Consider the following 24124-nt stretch of genomic DNA (forward strand, 5'->3'; position numbering starts at 1 on the left):
CAGACATTTAATAGTCTTTATTTTATTTTTCAGTGTCTCTGCCTGTCTCTCTGTCCTGTTCTTCTTCCTTTCTCAATTTCTCTTAACCCCTAAACAGCAACAAAGTCATTTTTGCTGGCTTAATACAGGAATGATAGCCACCATTATAAAAGAGGGTTCTGGCCAAGAAAAACATTTGCTCAGCCTTGCATATGAAAAAAAAAAAAAAACTTTCTCACTTGCTAAGCAACAGCAACAAAAAAGCTTCATATTTGCTTAAAGATTTTATTTAACCAATCGAGTTTTCTCTCACATGCCCATTACATTTTTATTAGACAGGCAAAGAAGCTTATGTATTCTAATGTTATTTTCTTTTAAAGTTAAGCACAACAGTTTCTGTAGTGGAGTTTTTAAACATCCAGCCAAACCAATAGGTGAGTTAGATATCTCTGCTCTCTAAATTCAAAGCATGAAGCATATTTTTTAATTCCATGCAAATGCTGCAGGAAAACCTTTGAATACATTATGCCATTTTCTAATTTTAAACAAACTTGATTTAAGCATGCATGCAGATTGTTTCAGTTGCTAGCTGGAACACCATCCCCTGCAGCTTCCAGGGAGTGGAGGAGTCTGGGGACAGGACTTAGGAAGCTGTCGCTTTGTATTGATCAGTCTTCACACTGTCTACTTACCTGCATGATCTGCTGGCGATGAGGGAATGTGTCTGAAAGTGCCTCTCTTCTTTGTAGAGCCATTTTTACTTTGTTAACAGACTTCACAGACCTCCAATAGAAGATGTAGTGTGTGGGGTTTGGGGAAGCTCAACAATAATTGTTAATGACAGGAATGTTGATACTTGGATGTAATCAAGCCCCAACTAGAAACTTTCAGGTGTACTTTTTATTAAACTTTTGGAGTAAGTTTTTGGTACACATCATCTGACTCCTGTAGACCAGAGATGCTTTTGAAAATCAAAAGCAAAGGAAAGATCAGGGAGGCACTTGGGAAAGTGTTTTCAATTAATTAACTTGTGCTTGGGATCCCACTCTGCAACAGTGGGGCCAAAACACCATAAGACTGGGTGCACAGGCTTAGAAAATGCTGCTAATTCCAGATACAGCTTGGTTAGGGGGAAGCATTACCAGTTCAAAAAAAAAAAAAAAGCAAAAAAAACGAGCACCAGCCTTCAATATGTAGAGCCATAGAAAGGTATACACACCTGCAAATAATATTTCTCAAATGCCCAGACCTCTTTGTGGAAAAGGAAGGTAGTTTGTGAATCCATCTTACATCTGCAAGTGTTACAAGAAAGGAAAACTGTTACCTTGGTGAGTTAGTGAAGCATCATTATGAGAAATGAAGAAGTATTAATTCTCATGAATAGTCAATGTACTGATTACAATGAGGAACCAGATTTAATATCTGCTAAATCACTCAACTGAGTGAAAATAGCCTCCTACCTGTGTAGACATCTTTCTGCCATCGATGATTTAAGGTGCTAATTGCAAGCACTGTTCAGGAGAATAATTACATATTAGTGTACAGGAATCACATAAAACTATATGTTTCTGGCTTTCCATCTGCAATACAGTGTAAGTCCCCAATAAATGCATGGCTTTAGAAACAAAACCATTTATATTCAAATGCCACAAAATGCTTTAGTGATAAATATAAAGTAACAGAAGCACTTTTGTTTTTTTATAGGAAAAAAGCTCACATTTTTAAGCATCAGTAATTTAAAACATTGATTATTTCAGTTTTCCCACTGAGGCATAGTACAATATCTGAATATACACGGTCTTTGACCAGAAATCACAGACATAATGAACACTTGTGGCACAAGGTCACTTTCTTAGATCTCCTGGTCTGTGTTACCCCCAGGGGGTCAAGGTGGCCCCTGTCTCCTATGGGCTTCTTTCTACCTCACCTGGTAAACAGGAGGTACTGAATGTTTGTTGATGACATGATTGAATCCTTTCCTCTCACACTTGCCCTTGAATCATTCAGTGTTTTATTATCAACCATTAAAAATTTTGTTAAATGCACATTATATATTTGGGGACATAAAAGCCAGTAAGATATGATTCCTGTCCCCAAAGATTTTATATTCTAGCCAAGGGAGAAGGCACGTAACAAGCAGAGGGCCCAGTACATCTTGCAGGGTAAAGCAGAGAACACTAGAACCCGAAGAAAGCACGGTTAGTCCTTCCTAAGGTAGAAATCAAAGTTCCCCATAAGAATTATTTTAACCACTTTTAATAAATTGAAACTTTAAAAAAGCATTTATAATTTTTTTTGAGAGAGAGAGGGAATTTTAATATTTATTTTTTAGTTTTCAGCAGACACAACATCTTTGTTTGTATGTGGTGCTGAGGATCGAACCCGAGCCGCACGCATGCCAGGCCAGTGCGCTACCACTTGAGCCACATCCCCAGCCCGCATTTATGATTTTAAAAAAGTAAAAATTGTAAGTTTCCCCCTACCTCTTCTAGAATCTCTAATTCTCCCCTTAAGAAATGCTTTGTATTTTACCCAAATTCTTCATGATGCATTTTAAACTTGAAGTTCCTTAGTTTCTCCAGGGAAGATAGAAAGCAACTGATTGGTATCCCTTATTTAGCAGTCTGAATTTTTGGCAGGCTAAATTTCTGGATCAAAACCAAAAAGATTAAATATAACAGGAATAAACATAAAGTCCTATATTTAAATTTAAAATGTTATCATACAGATAAAAGACAAGAGAAGCCCTGATTTACATGGAAAATAAAAAGATCTGAGAATTTTAGTTGTCTACAAATTCAAATATAAGCTCCTTGTAGGATGAGACTGCTAAAAACCCTGACTCAATCTCTTGATCTCAGCTGGCATTAATGGAAACGGTCTCCACATCACAGTAAATACCATGCTTACTAAATGGGCACTGTGTCAGAACACATTCGCCCATAATAGGTTTGGTTTGTGTCATGTGGGAATTTAAGGAACAGCCTGAAATCTTATGAAGAAGACTCTTCAATATAAGACTAGTCTAGAACAGGCCTCCAAATTGATAGTCATGAGTTTCAACCAACGATTGAGCATCTTTCCCATCTTTTCACCAACTCTTTGTTGGCAATGATTCCTAGTCTCTAATGTTGCATTGGTCTTCTTTCCTTAGGAGGAGCCCCTCTCCCCATAATGCTCACCTCCATGACTCACTTCCTGGGTGAGCATCCACCCAGACGGAGACCTCTGGTTTTCGTTAACACCTCCTTGTCCTTTGCTTCATCTCTTCTGGGCTTTCTTGGCACCTGAGTCCAGGCTTCTGTACCTCATTGTTTTGTTTATGGTTATCCTGGATTTCTGTGTCCTTTCTTTGTTCTTCAGCTTACGTGAAAGAATTGGATCACACTATTGTAACATGCTAAACAATGACTGAAACTGATGACTTAGGAAGCATTATTATTTCTTTTCGTTTTAAAGCCACGATGATGGTGAAGTTCTCCATGCAGGCAGTCTTTGGGGAGGGGGATAAGAAAAATGAAACAAGATTACTCTGAATTCATATTCTGGACTGGAATTTTCATAACCATTTCAGTGAATGTGTGGGCTGTCAGCTGAGTGTTTGGAGTAATTTGAGTCCCTAACAGGCATGTTAAGGGTCCTTGTGCCTGAAAGTGTAGTAGAGTAATGGTTTGAAGTCTTATCAAAGTAGCTACAATCTGCTACAAATTTTATGTCCTGAGAAATGACAGCATTTTGCCTATTTTTTATAAGGAAGGTGAATGCCACTTCCATTTCCTCGGGAGAGAATACAGACAGTGACATGGAGACAGTCACCTTAGCTTAGGACCAAAATAAAGAGTTTTAAAGATCTTGGTTGATGGGGCTTTGCATTCTTGGTCACCTTAAGGCCCGATCCCTACTCCAAAGCTTTGATCCGGCAGAACAAATGGCCCCCTGGTTCCAGAGCGCCAACCTTTTATTTTCTGTGACGAAGTAGTTGGCATTCTATAAGTGGCGCTTATTCACTTGAATTAGGCCTTCTCCCCATGTCTGAATTAAAAATAGATGGAGTCCCTAATACATGACATCAGTACATTTGCTTGGTGTCCTAGACGTTATGGTGGCATGGCTCTATTTAAACTTGAGTTCTATTCTCAGGGAACTTCATTGCAATGAAGGTATTTCTGCTTTCTCCCTCCAAAATATAACTAGTCTAGACACTTTTTAGCCTTCCATTTCTTCGGTCATGAAACAATCTGCCATGATCTTCCTTGAAACCAGAATTTCTTTCCTCGCCTAAAGTTGTCACTTTTCCCTCTTGAGACACCATCAGGTTTTGGATTGTTGTTGTTGTTTTGCTTTTGTATTGATCTTCAGGCTAATGCTCGAGGTCTTGAGTTTCCCTTATAGTTGCCACAATCTGTTTGGGTGTTGGAACGGAAGAAATAATTAAATTTACTTGATTTGTTTCTTACTTTTAGACCATTTCTTTAAAAAGGAAAAAAAAAAGCTCAAATATCTTATTTCATTTGGCTGAGATCAATTCTATGATCTGTTTAGTAGGTTATTATAATTTAATCTTGAGTCTGCACCACAAGGAAAACTTCATTAACTATATTAAAAACTATTATAACTGCATTAATTTGAACAGCTACCCCAAACCTTTTTCTTATCCATGTCCAAAATGGAATGGATGGGTTTTGTTTGACTTTCTTTTCTTTATGCCATCTGAACCCATATAGTTGTGGACCAACTCATGAGAAGATGGTCATTCCAGCTTGTCACTCATTTGTAGCCTCCTCCTAGAAAAGGTGGCATTTCCTGACGGGTCTCAGCATTTCTCCAGAAGCACAGCTTGCAGAAGTTTGAGTTAGAGGATGAGCTATGGTGAATGTCACAACTAGGAGAAGTCCCGGGGCGTGGTGTGGCACTCCTCAGTTCCAAGATAGGGTCAGGTCTCAGGGAGCCACGGAGTTCACCAGAACATCCGTGAGTTCCAGGCTTCCCACGGGTCTGAGGAGGGAGGCAGTCCTTAATGAACCTGACCTACTGCCACAGCTGGTTATACACTTGTTCAAAATCAATCCTTAGCATCTATCACCCGTACCCAAAATCAATAGCCATTAAGTTGTAAATAAATCTTCAAAATTGTAATTAAGCCTGACGTTCAAATGCACTGATAAGCAAGTTTGTCATTTACTCCTGTATACAGCCACTTCAATTGAGCTCTTGGATGTTTTCCATATTATTAACATCTTTTTTTTTTCCTGCTTTTAATTTGTGTTAATGGTTATCATCAGGCAAGAAGTACATCAGAGAGTCTTGTAAAAGGTGTAAGTAGACAACCTTTTTTTTCCCTTCTAATGTGTAAATTGTTTTGCTAGAATTCATTATTTCTCTATTTTGTGTTATGGAACATTTTAACACTATTAGTTTTCACATTTGGAAATCAAAAGCAAAGTACTTTAAAATGACTCCTTTGATTTACCAGCAGAGGAACAAAACTCCATCTCTGGTCCGATTTGACAAGCACAGCTGTCCTATTTGGGAGTTTGTTGACTTTGGTGAGGGAGCTAAAAGTGGCAGCACGGAAGCCTTTCCTCAAATGGTAGGAATTTTTATATGTGGTATATATCTTGAGATATGTTGGCAAGACATACATTTTGCAAGATGTTTGTGTTTACGAGAAGCACTGTTTGTATCCGTACGAGAATATCCTTATTGTGAATATAATGTGCTATTACTGTACCCATATGCAGGTCCCAGTCTGAAACCTGTGAATTTACTGTTGTGAAATCAGTGTGTCATCAGTGGAAAAGGTTCATTTAAGTTCAAAGACTGCTATGAGACTTGTCTGTGCTTCTTCAAACTGTTGAGATATTTTATGCCAATTTCAGATGCGTTGGGGGTTATTTCACAGTTTCATCAAATTTTCAGTATTTTGTTATTGATGGCTAGAATTCCAGTGGTATGCAGAAAACTGGTGGAATACGTGGTTAAAAGAAAGTCTCTTAAATAAGGAGGTAATAATAACGTTATTATTATTATTAATATCATAATTTGATACTAGGGATTGAACCCAGGGGCACTTTACCACTGAGCCACTTCCTTTTTGATATTTTATTTAGAGACAGGGTCTTGCTGAGTTGCTTAGGGCCTTGCTAAGTTATTGAGGCTGGCTTTTAACTTAGAATCTTCCTGCCTCAGCCTCCTGAGCCCCTGGGATTATAGGTATGCGCCACTGTGCCCAGCCAGGAAATAATATTATTTTGCATTACTGGAGAAAGAAAAACCAGGTCTTTAAAATATTTTCCACAGCTTATTGATACATTCAACTAGATCCCTACTTTTTAAATAACTTACCTATGCTTTCTTTTTCTAAAGCACAAATTCAAGTTTTTGGAAGCCATATATTTCCAGGATGTTTGCTTATTTTCTTTCTTACAATGGAGCATGTTCTAACTTCTCTTTCAATTACCTAATTCTCCAAGTCAATAAGTAATCTCAGGGCTATAATCAGCATTTATTCTTTTGGCTAGAAGAAATTAGAATTTTCTTCAAACAAATAAGTCCTATTTACTTGAACCATTCACTCTAAAATTGTAAAAATACCTCAAGTTTTTTGAAAATTGGATTGTATACCAGGGGTAACACATTCTGATTTAAACATCAATGCCAAAATTTAGTTCTATTCTAACTTTTTTCTTTTTTTTCCTTACTTTTAACAATAGTTTCTAAATAATACAGTTATATCAACTTTTTTTACCTTCCTGTTGTAAAGACAGAACTTACGTATATGATGTCTTTATTCTAAGAATCAGTATTTGTTCATGCTTCTTTTTATTAAATAAAAAATACACCTTAAAGTGTACTTCATCTGGATACATCTATAAAATTTAAAGTTTAAACAATCTGATTCTAATGTTTCTTTCCTTCCTCCATGTTCAGTAAAGCATGTGATATTTCATAGAAATAAATCAATGTAGAGATGACCCCTCCAAGCCTGTGATCCTATTTATCCTTTAAATCTAGTAACTTTCCATTTCTGACTCTTAACATGAAAAGCATTTGCAGCTCCTGGGATGTTTCAGCTGTTGACACTTTAGAAACCTCCAGCTCTGTGTAGGTGTTTTGAAGTAAATTTGAAACATGGAGGTGGAAGAAAAGCCATATGTCCCTAAAAGTCTTATTTAATTTTTTAAAGCGAGAGTTGCAAGTACAAAAGGAAAGACAATAAGCGGTCCGTACAGTGACAGTCACTAAGAACCAAGCAGAGCCTCTTTTTAAAAAGTTCTTAGCAAAGACAGCAGACTGTTGCTTTATTGGTTGAAAAATACAGCCCATTTTTAAAATAGCTACATCATTACATTGCTTCTTTGGGATGAGGCAAAATGTATTATCAAATATGAATGCATCACCTGATACATTTACCTTTTATTTAAGAAGTTAACTGGTTTTCAGTGAGTATGTGGACTTGGACTTCAACCAGGACACTTCAAGAAGGTGCTCGCTTGCAGGAGCACGTGCCACAGTGTTCCAGGGCATGTGGCCGTCCTGAGAAAGCAGATGTAGCCTCTGGGACTATAATCAGTTTTAAATATTAATATCTAATGGGTAGGGGAGCATAAAATTGATTTTTCTTGGAATATCTGCACATACATAGAAATACCATATGTGCTTGTAAGTACAGCATGAGAGACCAGCATTTCTCAAGAACATTCAGGGCACAGAAAGCTTCTTCGCGCTTCTTTGTGTTTCTGTGGAAGGGGGAGGGCGGAAATCAGAGAACAAGAATCTTTTCACAAAGAAGATAAGTTTTGTGATTTTTCCAAACAGCTCATAGTTAAATTAAAAGAATCAGAACAAAAAGTGAAATAAACACAACCAAGTAAATGAAACAGACAAAAAGATTTTATAGGTAAAAACTCTAAAGCTCACTTCTACTTACGTGTTAGAAACATTCCTTCTTTTATAAAATCCTACCATTTTATCATCAGCATCATCAAAATATGTTTTCAATCGAGGTGGGCACTGGAAATAGGAGAAGGCTTAGGACATGTTCTCTGCCCTCTGCTGATTTGATTTTTTGTGTTATAGAAAAAGCCTTTTGCCTTATTTGTGTTTTTAATGGTTCTATCAAAAGGCATTCTGTTCCTGAATGCTAGCATGGTATTTAAAGCCAACCACCAGTAGCCAAACCCGAGCAGATGCAGAGAGACCTGGTCCAAGGCCTGAAGCAAACCTACAGGAAAAATCGTATTCTCTGAAGTTTCTCATCCAGTAGACTCCTCAGACAAAATAACTGCAGTTGGCTTTCTCATCAAGAGTTGTTTCCAATTATATCTTTTGATTTTATCTTTCTTCTTTTATTACAGTCAGGCCTTATGATTACGATATTAACTGTGTTTATTCTCCCAACTTGCCCTTTACCGCCATTCAAGCCTGTGATGCCAAATACTAAAATATTTAAAATATTAATTTTTTTAAGTTTTAAAATATTAAGGTACTTTATTTTTTTTTTGTTTGTTTTCTTACCTCTGTCTTTGTTCTTCTATGTAGATTTTTTTCAACCACCAGTATTTCTCAGCTTCGGTAAAAACCCTAATTTGTGGATGGAATTTGGCTACTGTGGGTCTTTGAGCCCAATAAGGAGAGAAAAAAGGATTTGTAAGAGCCTTCTTCCACCAAAAATCTTGATGTCTTAGAAAACTAGGGTCCCGTGTGTAATTCAGTGGTGATGGCTGGGGAGAGAGCTGTATATCAAAGGAAGTTCTAGTGAGGGTCGATCAACCTATTCTTAGATGTAAAATTAAAATAAACAGACCCAGCACACACATAACCCAGCAGAGCCAGGTGCCTGGGTGCATGCCTGTGTGAACAGCTGACCAGTGACTGATGCAGTGGGTGGGGAGCCTTCCAGGTTTGGCTCTGTGTGAGGCCCCAGGAGCTGGAAAGGCCTTCCTTGTCCTTGAAATCATTGTTGCTGTTACTACATTCTTATCATGTTTAGATCTCGGGGCCAGCCCCTCAGAGGGGCTTCAAGTTGGGCCTGTGTTGATTCAGAGAAAACAGGAAGTTTGTTTTCCCTTGGCTCCCTTGATATTAAATGTGCCCTGAGATGAATTCATATCCATTAAGGTTTATATTCTATAAAATTGGTGTCATAAAAAGGCCTCTGGACCAGGGCTCAGCACACTCTGATTCAAAGGCTGAGCTTGTGAGTTTGTTTTGATATAACACAGACCATAAATGCCTTTGTCATTGTGTTTTCATTGAAGTGATGGTAATCTGAGTTTGCTTTACCTTAGCCCGAAAATTCAAAGGTTGAATTGCTTGATTAAAGGTTCCCGTGAAGAGTAAGACCCAAATGTGTTCCCAGCTGCAGTTCCAGACAGCTAAGAGCTGGGCCCTGACTTGTTTGTTTGGCGAAGTGGCAACAAAGGTTTTGAGTTTTTAAACTTTATTTTTGTATGTCCAAACAGCTCTGAAATAACTTTCCTTAAGCTGGGGTATAGCTCAGTGGTGGAGTGCTTATCTAGCACATGTGAGGACCTGGGTCCATGCCCAGTTATGCAAAAAAGAAAAAAACACTTTTCTATTCTCCCTTGCACACTAAAGTGCTCCCTGTCTTCCTCCACCTCTTCTCCCTCAAGATCTCTCTCTTTCCTCCTTTTCTCTGCCCCCTCCCTCCCCCCCTCCAACCCTTTTCCAAACTGACAGTGTTTTTTGCAGATTTGAGAAGGTGCACTGTGAGGTCAGTATGACGAGGCTGGACCTGTGTCCTTTTCCAGCCCCACACTGCAAGAGGCTCACTCAGAGGTGACCAGCAAGATCCGTCTGGGCTTCCCACCCAGACACCTGCAAGTCTGCATGCCCTCACTCAGGTTGGGCCCCTCCCTCAGGTGCTCCTAGCTGCTCCCTCCTTCTGTGACTCTGCCCAGATCTCAGTTCTCCCTGGTGTTAGAGACCTGTCCCTTGGCTATGGGGGCCACTGCTTGTTTTGAGGTTAATAGTGACCCTCTCATCACCATGTCCGTAGGACGCTTCTCTTAGTTGAATTGTCTTCTGCAGGGACCTCTCTCCTCTAGTTTCTGCTGCTTCTCATCCACTGTCAGTGTCTTTCACAGACTCCCAGGGGCTTTTCTTCCTTGCTTGGATCCATAAATATTAATATTCCACGGGGTTACCTCTTAACCTGTGCTCTTCTTTTCTGATATCTAAGAGATTTCCATTTTTCCCATGACTTTGACTTCTGTCCTTCTGCTAATGACACCCCAAAGTCCATCTGTTATGCACAGCTTCCATGAAGGGACTATAAGACTCCCACCAGAGAACTTAAGAGTGCATGCCCTCTTGCTGCAGCCCACTCAGACACAAGGTACGCACCTGAGAACCACCTTTTCCCCCACTGTAAACTGTGTTTCCTTTTCTGATAAAAAGCCATGCCCCTCCCACCATGCTAGAAGTCTCAAAGTCACCTGTGAATATTCCTCTCTGCCCTCCTTCACACTCAGCTCATAGCTGAGCCATGTGTAAACTCTCCTAGCACCTGGCCCTCCCGTGCAGCGCCCCCTCTGTTCCCTGTGTTCAGGTCCCATCATTCCATCCCATCCTGTGACTTTGCTGCCCTTCTCCACCCTGCCTCCCCTGCCATGCCATGCCGGCTCTTCCTCCTGAGTGAGGTCTGGGAGGCCTTGGGGAAGCAGAAGCAGGACAGAGGAAGAGTCTCCATCTTCATCCACCTTGGTTGGCCAGGAGGCCCTTCTTCCCATTCCCACTTCCTTCCCATCCTGCCCCTTCCTGCTACCACTCTTGTTGCTGCTCTTCCCTGGATGCCTCACCCCACCTGCCGTTCTTCAGCTCTTGGAACCCTTCTGTAGATGGCCCCTCCTTAGCGTCCCTGGTTAAGCTGTGTGTGCGCAGCCCTCTCCTGCAGGACTTGCAGGGAGGAGCTGGCCTCCCAGCTGGCCGCCCTCTAGCTCTGCACTCTCTGGCCCTCCTGAAAGCTCTCATGCAGATTGAACTTTTTAATGTAAATCTGACGCCACCCACCTACTGAAGACTGCTCTCTGAGAAGGAGGGAGTGTGTGGCGTCCATTTGCCTTCTCATCTGCTGCCTCCCCAGGCTCCTCTTCCCTGTCCTCCTGCATCCCCTTCCAAGAGGAACTGGTTAAGGCTAAGTGAAATAAATGCCAATCAGAGGGGAGAAGGCGCCAGCCCTGCCACACCCACGTGACTCTCTTGTGCCCCTCTCCTGTGCAGACCAGCCTGTGCCACTATCAGGATTTGTTCAAACTATGTTGCATAGGACAATATCCTAGAAAAAGGAATGGAAATAAGAAAGGCAAATTTTTGGTTCCCCATGATGGGTGGTTTGCTCCTTAAAAGATGTTAAGTTGGAAATCATATATGTTATATTTTTCAGGTGGATGTAAAGGGTGAAAGGATGGATTGCCCATGAAAGCTTAAGAAAGAAGTGTTTTCTCACATGTGCACCAAGCTTTGAATATCAAAGAGACACTTTCTCCCTTCCTCCCTCCTCTCCCTTCCCCTTCCTCTTTCTCCTTTATGTAACCTTTCATTCATTCCTTATTTCTCTCTGTCCTCTGTTTCCTTCAACATCCATCTCTGAGCATAGCTCCTGACATAGTGAGTTTTCCCAGTTTTGCACACTGAAGTCGACTTGAGTTCTGTGGAGTGGGGAATCATTTCAAAGCCCATGGCCAGGAGGCAGGGGTCGTCTTTCTGTCTGAGATTTACCCGGAAGGATGAATGGGAAGGAGGATGTCCATTAGAAGGTGGAGCCTCCTCTCAGGTGCTTGTCACCCTGAGGGAGGGCTGCTGTGCTGGAGTGTCCTCTCTTCCTCCTGTCTCTGGTCTTGCGTCTCCCCAATCCATCACTGAAGTCTGTGCTGTTTGGTGATGGGCAGAAGGTTTTAGAGAGGCTGGGACATGAGTGATGGGGAGTGAGTAATGGGTACATGAGTGATGGGGAGTGAGTAATGTTAGGATGTTTCCTGATCCATAAAATGAGCAAATAATTTTTTTGACCTAAACGATCCCCTGTGATGGAAGTGGTTTTTAAACTTTGTTTTCTTAAAGGAAATGTCAATATGCATGAAAATCTGGCTGAGCTTGTTGAGTAATAAAGTGGAGAAGAAACAGGAATGAGGTTAGAGCCAGATAAAGGGAACACTTTGTAGAGAAAAGTCTACAGCCATCACAGTTATGGAGTCTGCAGACTGCTTAGCAAAATAAAGATAGGCTCTTGCATACCAGCTTTGTGACACTAGACAAATTACTTAAACTCTCTGAACCTTAGCCTGATTGTTTTTTAAATGGGGGAAATACCCTACCATACATGCTTGCTGTGATAACTCATTAAGAGCCTGTAGAATATCTAATAAAGTGCTAAGCATGCTGCTCAGTGACTGAATAGACAGTGGCTCCTGCTTTGCCCCCAGGTTGTTATCTAGACCTGTTGTGCTCTCTGTTCTTTTCTGTTTTTATACTTTGATGAAATTCTGTCACTATCCTAGTGGTACAACTGTGTCCCACCATGCTTGTCTGGATTTAAGCTTTCTCACGCTGCCCCCTCCTTTCTCCATGAGGCTCTTCTTACTTTCTGCCTGCCCATAATGTCAGTAAATGACTCCTGTTTTTGTGAAGCCAAGAGAAGAGGCAGTTCTTCAGCTATCTTAAGGTTGAATTACTTTTGATTGGCCTGTTTGTTTTGTTATATCTTTAGTAAGAGGAACCACTCTGACTTGAAAGTTCTCATTTTATACATAGATTAATTCTAGTAACAAACCTGGATAATTTCAGGTATCGTTAGAGACAGAGTATCCTTTCAAGATCATGAATGTGGGTATGAAAAGCAAGTTGTAACCAAGTGTTCAGATGTTTGATTCACATGGGATATTCCTCAGTAATCCACATAGGAGGCAGAAAATACATGCAGAGCCACCCTGAAAAGTCCATCCTGAACTCAGCAAAAATAAATGCAATGAAAATGTCAATAAATAGTAACATTTCAAACCACAGACAGGTAGTCAGAGCCTAATACATATTTGTTGAATTCAGTTCAGTGTGTGAGCTATTATTTGTGAAGCCTGCTGGAAGCAGCTCCCAGGTAGGATGAGAAACACTGTGTTAAACATCAATGGGAAAACTTGTGTTTGAGAAGCATTCACAGTAATAGCATAAGGAACCTTCGTCTGACCCTGGACAGTAAGAAATGTTGCACAGGTTTTTCTTTTTCAAAAATTTACATTTATAGTGTAATTAAATTTTCTGAAAAATTCAATCATGTGAAAAAACATAAAATTTACCACCTTAACCTTTTCTAAGTGTACAGTTCAGCATTAACTACATTCACATTACTGTACAGTTTGTCTCAGAACTTTTTCATCTTGCAAAACTAACAATCTGTGCCCATTAAACTCATTCCCGACCTCCTCCCAGCCTGTGGCAACTCCCCTTCTACCTTCTGTTTTTGAGCATCTGATTCATCCGCTCCAACAGTGGTATCCAACATTATTTGTCCTGCTGTGGCTGGCTTGGTTTCCCTTAACGTAGCATCCTAGGGGTGCGTCCATGCTGTGCTATGTATCAGTCCTTTATCACAATAGGAATCATATTTTTTTTAAGTAGGATGCTTCTTATTTTTTATCTCAAGTTTTTTGCAAGAAATCCTTACACCTAAAAGCCAGAATACAGATATGTCAGCATTTTGGAATATACAGATAAAGCAAGAAGGGATAATAAAGCAATTATCTCAGGGATATCTTGAGTTTTTCTAAGCAGGTGCTGTCGCTAATACCACCAGTGATAGGTAAGGTCACGTGTCCTCTTGGGCTTTCTGTTACCTTGGCAACAAGGGCAAAGGCTCATGATTGGCTTGGTCAGCCCCTGGTTTTCTCATCTGGGGATGCTGTGCCGTCTTTCTTAGCCCTTGGAAGGAGGTTTGCTCCGGAACCAAGAAAGTACACACAGTCAAGGCCAGCAAGCTGAGTTTTACTTTTATAATCAAGGGCTTCTAGGTTGTTACTTTTGTTGTTTTGTTTTGCATTATTTTCACATCCAGATTTAGAAACTGATATTCTGCTTTATTTTATCTATCTATCTATCTATCTATCTATCTATCTATCTATATGCCAAATACTCCAAGAGAACTAGCCTTATAATGTTGAGGGGTTCACAGGTGACTTCAAAGGGATTGGTAAACTGAGTCATGAGTGCGTGCTTTTGAAATTTTTTTTACACACACATATACATATTATGGTTCATAGACATGATGCTCTTCACAATAAAAATAATTATTCACATTAAGTTCTGTATGGGTGAAGATTAGATCTATGAATAATTTTTTGTAGTTTTATCATTTGCCACTGGAAGTAGTAAGTTATACTCCAAATTCTATTTCAATTTCTTTGGTGGTCTCTTAAAGCTTCAGCCATACAATAAAAGATGAATGTGTACAAGAACTACAAAATACCCACTTATACGTTAGTAACAAGGAAGAGGATTCATAGGGAATAAATCCAAAAATCAAAACATATTTAAAAAATATCTTTCTTTGTAAATTCTTTTCCTTCATTGTCAATTTTGAGAGGTGATTGATGAAACATATTCACTTCTGTGTTTTTGTGTTCTGTGAGTCAAAAAGGGCAATTATTTATATTGTAAGAAATCTTATTTATTAAGTTGAAATTTAATTAAACTTTAAATGGTTTAGAAAACAGCTCATCTTCGAAAATTGAAGTCATTTTTTTTTTTTTGGTTTTTGTTTTTGTGTTGTTTTCTTCACTGACAAGAGCAATCTTAAAGAAATATTGTTTTCTAAGTACCATGTAAGCGTACTGCCCTTATATGTATTCACTCCACTCATCTGATTTCATCTCCCCCATCTTATCCCTCCTGAGCTAGATGAACTATTGAACAGTTTCTTCTCTCTTAGCTTAGGACAGAAATTGCTGAGAAATGGAAGGATCTCTCTAGTCTCTGGCAACATGACTGACGGTGCCTCACTTCTCTGAGGTTTATGGCCAGAGCCACATGAATCTCTGCCAGCTCTCTTTGCCCAGCATCAGGGGGCAGCAGCCCTCCAACAAAGTGACAGGCCATGAATCTCTGGAACCTGGCATCATTTTCTGTGGCTTAGAAATAATCCTAGAAAAATAGGTCTCAACCTAGAGGTCACCTGCTCTATTCCACTCCCAGGACTCCCAGAAACATTCATTGTTCGCCTAACAGGGGTCACAGATGCTGCAGAGAGTTCTCTTCTGAAGCATGGGACAAGTGAAGAAAGAGGAATGGCAGCCGACCTTTTAAAATTTCTCTACGTCTTAGAGAATGTTGCAGTATTTCTTGACTGTTTAATTTTAGAGTAAGTTTCCTCCGCTGTACTTAATTAATCAGTGATTATTTGGGTTCATTTCCTTGAGATTCTCTTTGTCTCCAATCAACATGCCCCATTTAATGACTACGACTTTATTAGAAAAAATTGAATCATTATTTTTATGAAGTTAGGATGAATTTTATAATTTCATGAAGTCATTGAAAGGTTGAATTACACTGGGTCTTTTGGGGTTGGTTTTTTTTTTTGGTTTTTGTTTGTTTGATGTTTTGCCAGAAAGAGCCACGTGAAACTCAGTCAGCTAACACTTTAAATATCTATATGTGCTGCGTGGCCCAGAGAGGATGAGTGAATTATTGTCAAGTTCAAAGTTCTTTTGGCAAGAAGACTTTTGCATATCTTAAGATCCAGGTGGATTGGAAACCTGTGGGAGCCTCAGATGTCTTTGCATGGAAGGAAACAATAGATCATGCCCATAGCCTAATAAGGTTATGGGCTACAAGTTTACTCCCATATCCATGGACTGGATGCATTCTTATAATGCTATGTGGGGTTTAGTGTTCATCCTCCAGTCAATGATCAAAACCCCTTGAGAGCCCTGACCACAGGAATAGGTCCAAGGGACTGCCAATTAGACTGAAGAGGTAGTTAACTCACCAAGAAAGCAAACCTCTCTCTTAGCCCTGAGAAAATGTAGAAAATATGTGTTCAAAGAAGCAAATCTGAAATACTTATATTTTTGTTTTAAGGAGAATCTATGCATATTTGGTAGTTTGTAGATTCAATTTGAAGAGAATTTGTCCTATTAGAGTTGGTCTTATAATTCCAATTTTAAATGTATTGATCGGTTTGTTTATTAAAAGTTGGCATTTTGAGCAAAAATTTCACTAAGTTTACGTTCATTAGAATAGTCACAATAACTTAAGGCTATAGCATCTACAAGGTTAATTGGTTAGGTGTATGAGAACTACTGAGTGGCTAGTAAAGTCATCCCATTCAGGCACTGACAACACTTACAAAGGACTACACATATCAAGCGATCTTTAAACACCCTTCAGGGTCACACTAGGATCAGTTTCCAAAGTGTGCACCAGGGACTCTGAGGTCTTTTCAAAGCTTCACATGATTAGTAATTGTTTTCACAATATTGTTGAGATACTCCCAGCCCTGTTTATCCCCTCTTAGTCTGCACAGTGGCCCTTGTCAAAGCCCTCACAAGGCGCCATATTGCAGCAGACAGAACACAAAATCCCATGGGAAACTCAAGTGTCTCCTATGAAGCCTTACAGGGGAAAGAGTTGGAAAAACAATGAATATTGTGCCACTCTATCACTATATTTTTGTTTATTTTGGAAAAAAAATCTATTATTTGCATGCAATTATGTTAATTTTGTTATGGGTTTATTATTTTTAACTTAAGTGAATTTAAAACTATTTTTCTTAAATTTCTAATTTTACTTTCTAACACAGTAACTACCAGTAAGTTTAATCTGAATTTAAAAAAAAAAATAGGGAAATCTCAATAATAAGAGTGTAAAGGGATCCTAATTCCTAAAACCTTGAGATCTTTTACTTAAAGTTAATTGCTAAAAATACCAGATTCATAAGATACATGGGCAAAGTATAGTCTAAATGAAATGTATGTGTGCTTTGCAACTCAGAGAGCTAGAAATTAACTTTCCAGTCCAAAGTAAACTTTTAATGGTCTCCTGTTCCCCCAAAGGCCCAGAAGTCCATCAAAAAAGCATCCCACTACATGCACCAGGTGGCTCCCTAGACCTGTGCCCGGCTACAACAGCCAGATCCCTGCAAGGAGCTGCTCAGCTTCTCCTTCTGGGTCACAGGGTTTTGCTTCTCTCTTGCTGCTAGGCTTTTACTTAGGTGAAAATGTTTGGGTTTTCTAGGCTAAAACAACAAAAAGGGTTTCCATTTAGAAGAGTACCCGTACAAGTTCATCCTGGGCAAACCCATCAGGCCAACCCCCTTGTCTTCTTGGCACATTGCTTAATCACTCTGGGCTTCAATCTCATCTGTATGAGGAAGCTTCACAGTAAGTGCATGCGTGAGAGTGTGGTGAGAAATGATACTGAAGGTGCTAAGAGTAATGCCTCGTTCTTGGTAACTGAGCCAAAGTGTTTTGTTGTTCTTTAATGTAACAAAAAGGTATTGTCAAATTCCTTAGAATTTTTTCTTAGTTTGGAGGGTGCCTCTAGTCCTTGCTTTTCTGTCCTTAGACAACTAAAAACACATACAAGGCTGAAATTAATGAATAAATCATTGAGTCATTTTCTTCAATAATGTGGAATATGGGCAAATAAAAAAAATTGTGTCCCAGTACAACCTTTTTATTTCATGTAGGAAATTGATATATCTTTTTACATTTAAATTGTTTATCTTTCTGGAATGTAATCAGAATGGAACCAAAACAAAAAAAAAATCCTAGTTTAAATCAACTCATCCATGACATGTATTCATGTATTGCAAATTAATTTGGGGATTTATTACTTCACCTGAAAAAATACCCCAAGCCTAGCATGTCCTAGATTAATTTGAAGTATTTCTGCAACATGATTCAGCTGTGAAACTTGAACACTTATGATAATCGTAGCCTGTTTTTGTTTTTACTTTTTTTTTTTTATTATTGCTTTCCTTCGTGCTATTTGAGGAAGTGCACGGCAGGAAGAGGAGGACCACTGGTCCAACCTTTCCTTTTGAGAAAACCAAGGAAATTCCACTGAAAGGGAACTGAGGAGATAATATGATATTTAAGAAGCCACTTGCTTTGTAGCAGATATTCATTATTCCTCATGATGATACTGGGGGAAAACATCACTATTTTCATTTTTATAGAAGAAGTAACTAACGCTAAGAGAAGTGAATTATCTTTCCTTAAATTGTCAAGCCATGCAGGTCCAGGCTGGCATTCTGTTTCTGGTAGAGCTGAAACACTTTTGCAGAAAAAGACAGCCAGGAAACCTATAAAGGGATCATGACTTTGGCTTCCCCATGGAATCAGAGTGCATAGGTAGAGGGACAAGAGCAAGGGACTCCAGCAAGGGAGTCCTGGAGCAAGGGTGGGTGCAGAAGAAAAGATAAGGGGGATTTTGTCTTGTTTCAAGAGAGTAGTCCTGCCTCATCTGAGGTTTGCATTTGGTAGTTTCAGTTAACACAGCTCAACCACAGTCCAAAAATCTTAAATGGAAAATTCCAGAAATGCACAGTTCACAAATTTTAAATTGCACGCTATCCTCATGCCATCTATCCCATCCTGCCTGAGATGGGAGCCACCCCTCTGTGTGTTATCCATGCCTCATGTGCTTCCACCAGTAGGCGTGGCAGCCTCGGCTGACTGATGGTCTTAGTGCTAGATACCACATGTTGCTTGTGTTCAGGGGACCCTGATGTGGCAGTGCTGTGCTCAATCATGATGCTCACCTCGTCTCAGCACAAGACACTGTATCATCCTCTCGTCATCACGGGAAGGGTGAGTCCCATACAAGACATTTTGAGAGAGAAACTACATTTTATAGGGTATTATTACAATTGCTATATTTTAGTAGTATTGCTAGTACCTTTCTGGACCTCAATTATAAATTACATTTCATCACAGGGTTATACATGTAGGAGAAAAACATGATACATATAAGGTTCGGTACCCTCTTTGGCTTCAAAGGGGTCATGAGCATATTCCCCTGGGCAAAAGCGGACTTCTGTGTAACCCTTGCCTTTTAATCTTTACCTTAATATTAAAACATTTTGTATTATAATCCTTGTTCTGCTTTCTGTTCCATAATTATGACATAAGTATACATTATTTTGTTTGGGTTTAGAATTAAGAAAAATGTTCATAGGGCAACTACACATTTCTTTCTAGGAGCTTAGTATTTTAAAAGGAAAGTGTCTTTTCATGGGAAGAAATGCCCAAGCATTTATTAATAAGGAAAGCTGTGTTCACACTTTATGAGCTTCTAAGTACCCTTATTTTTAAAAGTTCTGCCCTGTAACATAATAAATATAATAAATTATACTCACGGCCAACGTTAAGTATTTATTTTTGTTAAAGTAAAATTTTAAAGCTTAGGTCTAATTTTATTCTTAATCATTTTGCCATAAATGAATCAGATTCCTCTCTCATTGGCTGAGACTTCTTAACAGGGAGCTGTGGGACCCAATGCTGTGCCACCTGAGTCTTGTGTGCCTGCCACATGGGGTCCCCTTTTTGTTCTCAAAGGTATTTTGCTTTTGAAAATGTTCCCTATATGCTTGCTGTCTAAATGGACTTTTGTGGGTTTTAATAAATGAGAGCTTCTGAAAAAAGCTGTTCTGACAAAATCTGGTGTGCAAGTGTCTTTTCACCTAGATATTTCCATCTATTTGTATTTTTCTGTATGCCCTAAAATAAGTGACATTTGAATGCTTTTACATGCGAGGAAATATTATAATCAAACTTGCCAAAACCACCAAACAACATACACCAGAGTTCTGTGTTGCAGAACATTTTGTATTTTCGGCCCCACCTTGCAAGACGGGAGGGTGACAATGGTACCACGGGCCCACAGCACACACACAGGAACTCTAGAAGGTCAGTGCTTGTGAGCGCCATTGCTTAATTCCAGGGAAACTGACAGTTTTCAGCAGGAGAAAGGTTTTAAAAATAAAACCATTAGACATAATATTGGCTCCAAGAAGAATGTTAACTTCACAGAATAAATATATTATTTATAGCTATTCAATTTGAAATCCCTTTTCTTACAACACCCCCCCCTGCTTTTTTTTTTATCTTCTGTTTGCCTAAATTGCAGGATTCTGAAAAATAATATCCACTGAAACATACAGTTGATTTGTTGCTTTTCTGCTTTATTGGGGTATAATTGATAGACTATAAACTATATATTAAATCATAGAATTTAAAGTTTTGACATATGTGCACATGTGAAGTCATCAACAAAAGCAAGATAATGGGCATTTCCTCATTCTGTAATGTACAGCAATGTTTTCATAATCCTTTGTAATCCATCGACCTCTCAACATTGTCCCCAATACCAGGCAGCCACTGGTATGCTGTCAGAATAGGTGGGTTTCCATTTACTAAGACTTTATATGAATGAAATTGCATAGTGTGTTCAGGTGACCCTGGTGTGGCAGTGCTGTGCTTGGTCATGATGCTCACCTAAATCTCAGCACAAGACACTGTATCGTTGCTTAATTCATTAATATCATTGCTTAATTGCATAGTGTGCAATCCATATGCTTCTTTCATTTATCATAATTATTTTGAGCCTTGTTCATATATCTCTGGGTAGCCTTAGTTACTGATTTTAATGCTCAGGTCTATTCCATTTGGTTCATATACCACTCTGTTTCTCTATTGCCATGATAGACCTTTGGCTTGTTCCCAGTGCTGGACCACTGATGTCAAGTCACTGTGAACATCAATGCCTGTGGCTTTGTGTGGAAAAGTGCTGTCATTTCTCTTAAGTAAATACCAAAGGGGTGGAGTGTCTGGGTCAGATGGAAGGTGTGTGTTTAACTTTTTAGTAAATTGTCCAACTGTTTCTCAGCATGGTTATAGCAGGTTGTAGTGCTCGCAGCAGAGAAGGGTTCCAGTTGCTATGCATCCTTGTTAACACTGCTGTGGACAGAAGTTTCCACCCTTGTCATCTAGTGTATGTATGACAGGTAGCAGTCTTTACTCCGATTTCCAATTCTCTAATGACTCACGTTCCAAGCATCTTTTCATGTGCTTCCCAAGAACTGCCTCTATTCTTCAGTGGAGAGTCAGCTGAAATCTTTTGTCTACATTTGCTATTGGGATGTGTGTCTTATTTAGCATAAGAGTTCTTCATACATAGAAACAGGTTTTATGTATGTATGAAAAATAGTATAAACTAAAACTTCCATATAATCTAGTATGAGTTGAATCATCTTTTTATCCATAAATTCATCAAACTAAATTTTTCTGTGTCTTAAAATTGATCTTGGAATTATCTAAAATATGAATCAATTCTAATATTGTTGCTTGGGCTGTGGGAACTCTGATGCCATCATTTATGCTTCTTATTTTTAATACACGTGTCTTGTGTGAATTTGATTTTAATTTCTTTCCAATGACATATCACAGCCCCATTTCTTATGTCGTGGTTATTGAGTTCTCTAATTCTGCTCTTAGTCTGCCCCTACCTTTATAGAGTATCGCAACTTAATGTAGATACAATAATTGCTAAAAGTAAATAGGACTTTTATTTACCAGGCACTGTTCAAAGCCCTTTACACAGATGAAGCAATCTGGTTCTCATGACAGCTTGTGTATATTGCGATCCTATTTAAAAATGAAAAGAGCCAATCCAGGGAATGAAGACACTTACCCACCATCATGCAGAAGTGGCAGAGTCAGGTTCACTTCAGGACTGTCCGGCCCCAGTACCCACCTCTGTGCCTCTGTAAAAGGCCCACACATTTTCTTTATAGAAAAAAAATGCTCTAAACACTCATCTCTTCAGCAGCAAACTGCAAAGCATTTCTTACTTTTCCCTATCCATGAACCTATACACATATAAAGAAATGAATTTGAGTCCTAACTTTATTTGCCTTTCTTAGCCATGGAGTTCTTTTCTTTATTGTACTCAGGAAATGTGATATACTCTGTGATGCCAATTTTTAAAAAAATGATTTTCCAAAGTATAATTTTATATAAACAATTAATCCATTGTTTGTACAAAACAGTAACTATACCCAAGGTTTGCAAAGGACAAGTTGTTTGCATCTAAGAGAAAATTTAATCTGGTTCATTTCTCTCCAAAGAATAGAATTATTGAATGATGTTAGCTGAACTGTGGACAGTGTTCTACAAGGTGACAAATTCAGACAATTCCACTGAAAATCTATTGTCAATGGATTATAACTAAGAAGTCTGTGATTGATGTTGACAAAAGTGAAGAGAAATGTTAATAGATTTTAATAATTCTAAGTGCAGTAAGATTCTAATGTGTGTCGATGCTTTGGTCACATGGACTTATTAGTAAAATGCCGTAGCCACAGGGTGGCAGGACTGGGAACCGCTGTGGCTCTTCAAGGCTCTCTTTGTCACAGGCTCTGCATTCAGGTGGCCTGTTTCTCTTTCTGCTCAAAGATACCCAAAGATATAGACATTGCTGTATTTTGATCTCAGTATTTCAGCACATCCAAGAGACAATCACAAGTTCGATTGCACTAAGCTTTTTAGAAGGAAGATTCATAGGAGACATGTGCCAGAATTTTTAATCTTAACCAGTATGTCACAAGACACAACATCCCACGTAACTGAGCAACTTTTGCTTCATTTTCATTCAGTCATTTTATTAATTGATGTGTAGTTATAGTATGCATTTTGACTTATTGAATTGTCACTTCTATAAACTGAGGCTGAGTTTTGCAAAGTCCTCTTTATGATTTCAGACTTTTCCTTCAGTGAGAAAATATCTTTTTGCCCCATTCTGTAAATTGCATGTCCTCCTCTTCAGACAGATAAGGAAAAAGCAATCAAACCCGCAGATAAACAGAAAGCAGCCAATTTCTCCCTGCCAGCCTGCCTCACTCTGTACTGAGCACTGTTGGCTTGGGCAGGGCACAGCTGCAGCTCTTCCAGAAGCACTGACTTTTTAGTTGTTTCTCCCCCATGTGCCTTTTCCTACCGCCCATAGGCATGCACCCAAAAGACTGAAGACCCATTGTCCTGAGTTCTTACAGGTGTTTACCCCCAACCGTGCATTTCCCTTAAAGTAAGGTGGGCCTAACTCTCCAGGCAGCCCTGTCAAAGAGAGTCTTGGCCAAGCCTGCAGTTAGACAGTCCGGCTTAAACTCTGCCACTACCACTCACTGGGCAGTGTGGGGAAGCTACCTATCGTTCCTGAAACTCAGCGCTCCCTTCTCTACTCCAGGGAGGGTAATACTTGAGAACTGACTCCCCTCATCATACAATTATTGTTATAATTTCTGGAAGTGATTCATGAATCACTGCCTGGCAGAAGTAAGCCCTACAAATACCTGCTATTTTTCTTTGTTGGATGCAAACTAAAGGTTAGAAGGATGCTGCCCGATGTATTACCAAATCTGCAGGTGCGATTTGGGAAGTCTTATCCCTTTCCTCATGTCTTTCCCAGCAATCTGAAGAGGAGCTAAGCAGGAGACCAAGGACATGACGTGACAGGTCAGGAAGCTCTGGGTTTTGCTAAGCCAAGTTCAAGTGAAGGCCAAACATTTGCTCATCCTTAAGGCTGTTTTTCCTTGTTAGATATGAACAACTATTGTCTCAGAGTAGAACAAGCAAGTTCAGAGCAATGTGAATTGCTATATGTGATATTTTTTAAAAAATAAATGAAGATATTGTTACATTTTATGCAGATTTAAATATAAGATTTGTAGTTATATAAAAATGATAATAGCCGCACACAGTAGCACATGCCTGTAATCCCAGCAGCTCAGGAGGCTGAGGTAGGAGGATCGCAAGTCCAAAGCCAGCCTCGGCAACTCAGTGAGGCCATAAGCAACTCAGCGAGACCCTGTCTCAAAATTAAACATAATAAAGGGCTGGTGATATGGCTCAGTGGTTAGGCATCCCTGGGTTTAATACCCAGTACCAAAAAAATAGTGATAATAGTTATATAAAAATTATGTTTAAATACAATGTTAAGCAGAATTCATGTTCAGCCCACATACACATAGAAAAAAGAAGTGTAAAGGGGTATAGGCTTCATCTAGAGTGATGTGAAGGGCAGGCCCGTGGGTGCAAGAGGTGAAGTGGAGGAGCCCAGGGCAAGCTATAAGGAG

General features: G+C 39.3%; 1 protein-coding gene across 4 annotated transcripts in view; it reads left to right on the forward strand.

The window, feature by feature from the left end:
* Window positions 1-24124, forward strand: part of Chrm3 (cholinergic receptor muscarinic 3) — a 420874-nt gene that overhangs the window by 166896 nt on the left and 229854 nt on the right. Inside the window, exon 1 of one of the 4 annotated variants that reach the window (XM_078023114.1) lies at window positions 5492-5569. The exons of the other annotated variants lie outside the window; for them this stretch is intronic. The gene's annotated coding sequence lies outside the window, so the exon portion shown is untranslated. Of the gene's footprint in view, window positions 1-5491; window positions 5570-24124 lie in introns of those variants that run through there. 4 annotated transcript variants of the gene reach the window in all.

Source organism: Ictidomys tridecemlineatus, chromosome 10 (assembly GCF_052094955.1).
Source record: "Ictidomys tridecemlineatus isolate mIctTri1 chromosome 10, mIctTri1.hap1, whole genome shotgun sequence".
NCBI lineage: Eukaryota > Metazoa > Chordata > Mammalia > Rodentia > Sciuridae > Ictidomys > Ictidomys tridecemlineatus.